This window comes from Tupaia chinensis, unplaced genomic scaffold, assembly GCF_000334495.1.
Source record: "Tupaia chinensis unplaced genomic scaffold, TupChi_1.0 Scaffold000407_4, whole genome shotgun sequence".
Classification (NCBI taxonomy): Eukaryota; Metazoa; Chordata; class Mammalia; order Scandentia; family Tupaiidae; genus Tupaia; species Tupaia belangeri.
Window position 1 is genome coordinate 1,122,794 of NW_006159912.1, and position 5,981 is coordinate 1,128,774.

The following is a 5,981-nucleotide window of genomic DNA, read 5'->3' on the forward strand; positions in this document are numbered from 1 at the left end:
CCAGGGACAACTGCGTGATTTAAGTAGTGTTAAGATTTACTCTATTGGGACTAGCAGTTAGCGTAATGGCTATGTTGCTGAACTCCCATGTGGTTGACCGCGGTTCGAGTCTCAGATCCAGTGGCTTAAACTCACGCCGGACGCATGTGCATGCGTGCCCAAGATCCCATAGAGGAGAATGCAGGAGAAGGGATTGTGGCGTGGCCATCCCCCTGGGGGAGTGATTTCTCACTTTCTGTCTCTCTCTGTCTCTCTCTGTCTGTCTGGTGAGCACACATGCCCTATAGCAAAAACCTCTCAAAAAAAAAAAAAAAAGATTTACTCTATTAAAACTATACTCTATTAAGGGGACTAGCAGGTGGCATGGTGGTTAAGGTGCTGGACCCTCCCACATGGCCAACCGTGGTTTGAATACCAGACCTGATGGCTTGCTTTCTCACTTTCCCTCTCTCTCTCTCTCTGTATCTCTCTCTGATCAAATTAAAATAAATGAATGAATAAATAAAATTAAATAAGTAATTATTAAAAAAAACCTATAATCTATTAAGGTGGCTTTTTTTTTCTTTTAATAATACTAATTACTCTGATTTAATCATTGCACACTGTACTCATTTGGGGGAAAAAAATCACATTGTCAACACAAATATACACAATGATGGCATGTTAACTTAAAATAAGTAAAAATAACTTAATGTGTAAGTAAAAGAACACAGGTAACTGATTGGCTATCCTCATTCTTCACTTCCTGAACTAGAGTATTGTAACCAAAGTGGGGGTGCTCATACTGCAACTGTTTTCAGGTCAGATTGTTTACATGACCGTGGAAGTAACAAAGGCTCCGGCTCATGCCTTCCTCAGGTCTTTAAAGTTTAAATGCACCTTACATTCCCCTGACAGCTCTGAAGTGCTTTCCTCTCTCTTTCTTCATGGGCATTTAAACGTTTTCCAGATTTTTGCCACTGTACATAGTCCTAAACATTCTTACATGTGCAAGACTTCCACTAGGTGGATAAAAGTGGAATTGTGGAGTCAGAGCTTTCACTGTTATGTGATAATGTCCTCTATCCGCCATGCGTTTCCTCTTCTGTGCAACATCTGCTTGGTTTTTGCCATTTGGGGGGTGGGATGTTAGCAGTATCTGTGTTTTTATTATTAATATTGCTAGCCTGCTTCCTCCTATAGAATGCTGGTGCTCAAGATCAATGTAATGTCTTTTAAAAAATCAATCTTATTTAATATAGATTGGCAGGACTTTCAGCAGCCTTACTCCTTTAAGAACTCTCTTGGAAGTGTCAGTGGCCTCACCCACAATTCACTTTTTTTTCTTTCTAGTAAGACTAAATTTATTCAATACCCTAGTAAAAGTTTTTATTATAAGTATCCAACAGTATAAAAAGTACAAAATAGATTTGTAGATGTCTGATATAGTAATACAAAGTGCATGGCTACCTACAGCGCAAGCAGAGAGAGGTACAGACGACATCCTACAGGCAAAGAGAGGTGGGTGGAAGGAAAAAGACTGTGGCTGAGGTCTAGGAATAAATAAATAAATACAGAAGTAGATGATTCATATGATAGTATATTCCACCACCAATACTGCAGCCAAAATGTACAAAAAGGAACCAAAAAACTTTTAAAATAACTCAAGAGGATGAGCATGGCTGGACTCATGATACACCTCAGTGGCCATGGGAGAGCCACTCAACTCACTGTGGAGTCTGGGTAGATGGTGGCTCATGGCATGAACATTTCTTTCCCAAAGGAATATAAAACGTTAACTTTAGATTAAGAAGTGGCTCCATCATTAAGGATATACCATCCGATTTTCCAAATCCAATTTAAAAAGATAAGCACTGAGTCTTGTTATTGTAAAGTAAATGAAGTGTTCTTTCCTCTTTATGATAAAGAGTCTGAACCGGTAATATTTTTCTTGAAATTACAGAAAAAAGGCCACGGGAGTACTTGGGTTTGGGTTCAAGTGAGAGGCTGTTGAGAACTCACTATTCAGAATAGCTCATGTTCAGAAAACCTAACTAAAAGAAGCCAAACCTAGAGCAACCCACGGAGCATTCATGCACCTCTTTTCTTTTAGTAAATTTTACTTTAAATCGAGTGGGAGGGTGGAGCCCAGAAACCCTAATAGGTTAAGTCAGACACCCACTCTACACAGATAAAACCTTCACAAAGGTCAACGGAAGTCGTCCGGAGCTAAAACTGAACTGTGCAGATTTTCAGTGAAGTCACCAAACAATGCACATAAAACACTGTTTTGGGTAACGCACAAAAACCTCAGCAAACCCTCTAAGAAATGTGTCCCCAGAAGCATTAACCTTTGTTTTGTGCCTTCCTGAAGACTCGCACACTGTAGTTTCCAGGTAGTTTGACATTTTTACTCGAGGGTGCTCTCCACTGGGTGGTAATGCTTTGATGCTTTTCTACAGAAACGTCTTTCCCTGTCTTGCCATTTTCCCAAGAGGAGCTTTCAATTCTGCTTTAGAAGTGTCACATAAATTCATATTTTTATCAAATATTAATGAAAGGAGGTGACGTGGGATACAACAGATGCAGTCAAGTTCCCTTTCTGTATATTTGTAAATTACTTTCTCCTTTAAGGTATTTGTACCAGAAAGCTGTCTGCCCTGCTTAGTAATCAGTAGTACAAGTTTAAATCATCAGAACCTTGGCAAGACCTTAATATTCCACAATTACTAATAACTACCGAGGGGCAAGTCCATGTTAGTGAGTTATTATAAATATGTTATTATGAGGGAAAACAAGGGTAGTCAACCAGCTTTAAAACATGCCCCACCTACTGATTCTCAATATAGAAGGACTAAACTAAACTACATATGATTTATCATATAACAAATCCCATCTCTGTCCCCTGAAATTCCCCTAGTTTCATTCATTAAAAAGGAATTTAAGGGAACCAGCAGTTAGCGTAATGGCTATGTCGCTGGACTCCCACGTAGTCGACTGCGGTTCGCGTCCTGGACCCGGTGGCTTAAAACTCACGCCAGGCACGTGTGCGTGCATGCCCAAGATCCCGAGAGGAGAACGGAGGAGAAGGGATTGCGGCATGACCATCCCCCCTGGGGGGTGATTTCTCGCTTTCTGTCTCTATGTCTCTCTCTGTCTGTCTGGCGAGCGCACGCACCCTATAGTGAAAATCTCTTCCCCCCCCAAAAAAAGGAAAGGAATTAAAAAAAAAATAGACTTTAACGAACACTTGACAGCAGTATTCAGCTCTCCTATGAAATACTCGGCATCGTAAATATTATGCACGCCTCTTTTTTCTTTTATTAAGTTAGACACTGGCTTTGAAGTGTGTGGGACTGGGTGGGGGGAGAATCCATTCAGGACTCTTCTAGAAATTGTCTTTGGGCAGAATAGCAGGTATCCAAGTTAAACATAAGAGGGTCAGCTGGTAGCTTTGCGGTCTTTTCAAAATTAAATCATTTATTATTCCCTTCTACATCCACCTTAGTCACCACTCCTGAGTCGAAATAGGCAGGTGCTCCAAGAGCTTCTCTGCAGCGGCTCTCTTAGAGTTGCAGCAAGGCTGGGATAGATGTGTGCTGATGAGGACCTCCCCAAAGCGGCCTTTATCGATAATCCCACAACGCATTTCCTGTCTTTCCTAGTATGTAAGCTCTAAGAAGGAAAAAAATGGTGTTCTGTTGGAGCCAGAAGCCATTTCTGTATCTGAGTCATCATCTGATTGTCACCATAATGAGGAGACTGTGCAAGGGAGGTCCTTGAAGTGGTACTGTGAGCACTGGAATTGTGACGTTTAAATCCTTTCTGCCATTTACTGATCTGGTTGCTTTTTATTCTGTTTCCAGATAGAGTTTTCACTTTCTTTGGTTTCAATGTAGTCTTTAGACCGGGTCCTGCCCTTGTATCCACCACATGATTCCAGTTTTGTTTGTTTTGTTTTGTTTTCCCAATCCTGCTGTCAACGTCTTCCATCTTTTCACAAGCAGGACACGGGCAGTGCAGATGTCTCCTGAACAGGTTTCATGCAACCCAAAACAGCTTTGGAAGTCCTTTTCAGACCATTTACTGTGAGTCGAGAACTGGAGGATTTTGCTCAAATACAACAACAGTCTTCTATATGTCTACACATCTTTGGCTGGTGAAAATCAAGCACCTTTTCTTCTGGGAAGTCTTTCCAAAAGCACCCATTGCACACGCAACGGGATGCAGAGTACACGCCAGGCCAGACCCCCCCCCCCAGGGGCTTCCTCCTCCCCAGCTGCCATTTTGAGACCAGCCTCACTCTCTCTCTAGCTGTAATTTTAAATACTCGACACCATCAGGCCTTATGAGACCTATCTCCCTGTGTGAGTCACTATTTCTAGGTGACATAATTCACAGGGAGCACTCTATTCTTAACCAACGGTCATAGCAAAGGAAATGACAGCTATCCTGTGGGTTTGGTCTTGGTCTCCAGGCTGAGTGTTAATGGACGTAGCTTTATTTTGATCAGTTATTTTGAGAATATTTCATGAGCAAGAGTAGAAATAAGAGATGATCATGTCTTTCAACTCTGTGAGCCCTAGAATTTCTGGACTTTCTGTGCTCCCTTTCAATTCTCTTGCAAATGAGTCAAGTTTTTGCCGATCTCCTCTTTCTTATAGTACCGTACTTCATGAAATATAACAGATAATTCACACTAACAATGTTCTGTCTCAGAGCCTCTTCTTCCAAAGCCACAGCATCAGTAAGTTTATTTTCCAACTTTGAAGTTATCACAGGTGACAACCTTATCAAATGTTTCATTACTGCATTATGTAGACTGACATTTTTCTAGCTCGCTATAATAATTTCTTTGCTTCCCACTGCTCAGCTTCAAAGCCAAAAGCATTCATTTTATGCTTTGGCTGGAGCAATACCTCACGTCTAGGTATTCATTTCCGTATTGATCAACTTTTGCTGCGGTAACAAGCAACCCCAAGATATCAGTGGATTATAACATTTCTGTTTTGCTTTCAAGTCTATAGGCCAAATGCATTTCTGTATCAAATAGAACAGATGTTCAAGTCTCTGTCACATTTCTTTCTAATTGCGGGGCCCCAGCTAAAGGTGCAGGTCTTGCTTTGGACATGTCATTCTTCTGGAAGAGGGTCTAAGACAAAGAGAATAGGCAGAAACTTGAAACGCTTTCAAAGCTTCATCTGGAGCATGGCACATGTCATATCTGCTAGCAAAGGAAGTTACTAGGCCAGACTCAAAGTCAATGGTGTGGGGAAACACATTCTGAATCATTTCCAACAAGAATTTACCTTCCCACAGATAGAAAGGCATTCTTAATGTATTCACATACCAACCCTGCTAGCTTGTATATTACGATATGTTATTTGATTTGTAACTTGTTTTTGAGTTGTCTTTTTAAAAAAACCTGATCATCTCAATACAAATTTATCCATTTTTTTCTTGCATAGTAAAAACTTTTGTGTCCTGTTTAAGATAAAAGATTTTAAAATATTCTCCAAAGTTTAAAAAAATGCATCTATTAATAGATTTTCTATTAAAAATTTAAAAGACACTTTTGATATTTAACCATCTGGAGTTGATTTTTGTAAATTGTGTAATGGTAGGGTCCAAATTTATCTTTATTTTCATATGGATTGCCATTTTTCTAGGCCTAATTTTTAAAATAGTCTCTCCTTTCTCCATGGAGCTGACATATAAACCATATCACATGCCATAGCTTCATACATAGGTACTTCTGTTTCTGGACTTTCAATTGCATTTTACTGGTCAGCTTCTCTATCATTATACTTACTTCAAATTCATAACAATCTACAGGGAAAAGTGGCTCTCCAGCCTTTAAGAACTAATGGCTGGTTCCTGCCATCCCAGAGGAAGAAGCAGCAGTAAGAAGACCCCACAATCTCAGAGATAGAAGGATGAACAGGCAGATCCAAGCCAAGCTACTCAGCTTGAACTCATCACCAGGGACATTCATGCAGCTT

At 40.3% G+C, this 5,981-nt stretch overlaps 1 pseudogene; it reads right to left on the reverse strand.

Moving 5' to 3' along the window:
• Positions 1-3,487: 3,487 nt before the first annotated feature.
• LOC102474261 (SIN3-HDAC complex-associated factor pseudogene) lies at positions 3,488-4,785 on the reverse strand (annotated as a pseudogene).
• Positions 4,786-5,981: the final 1,196 nt, after the last annotated feature.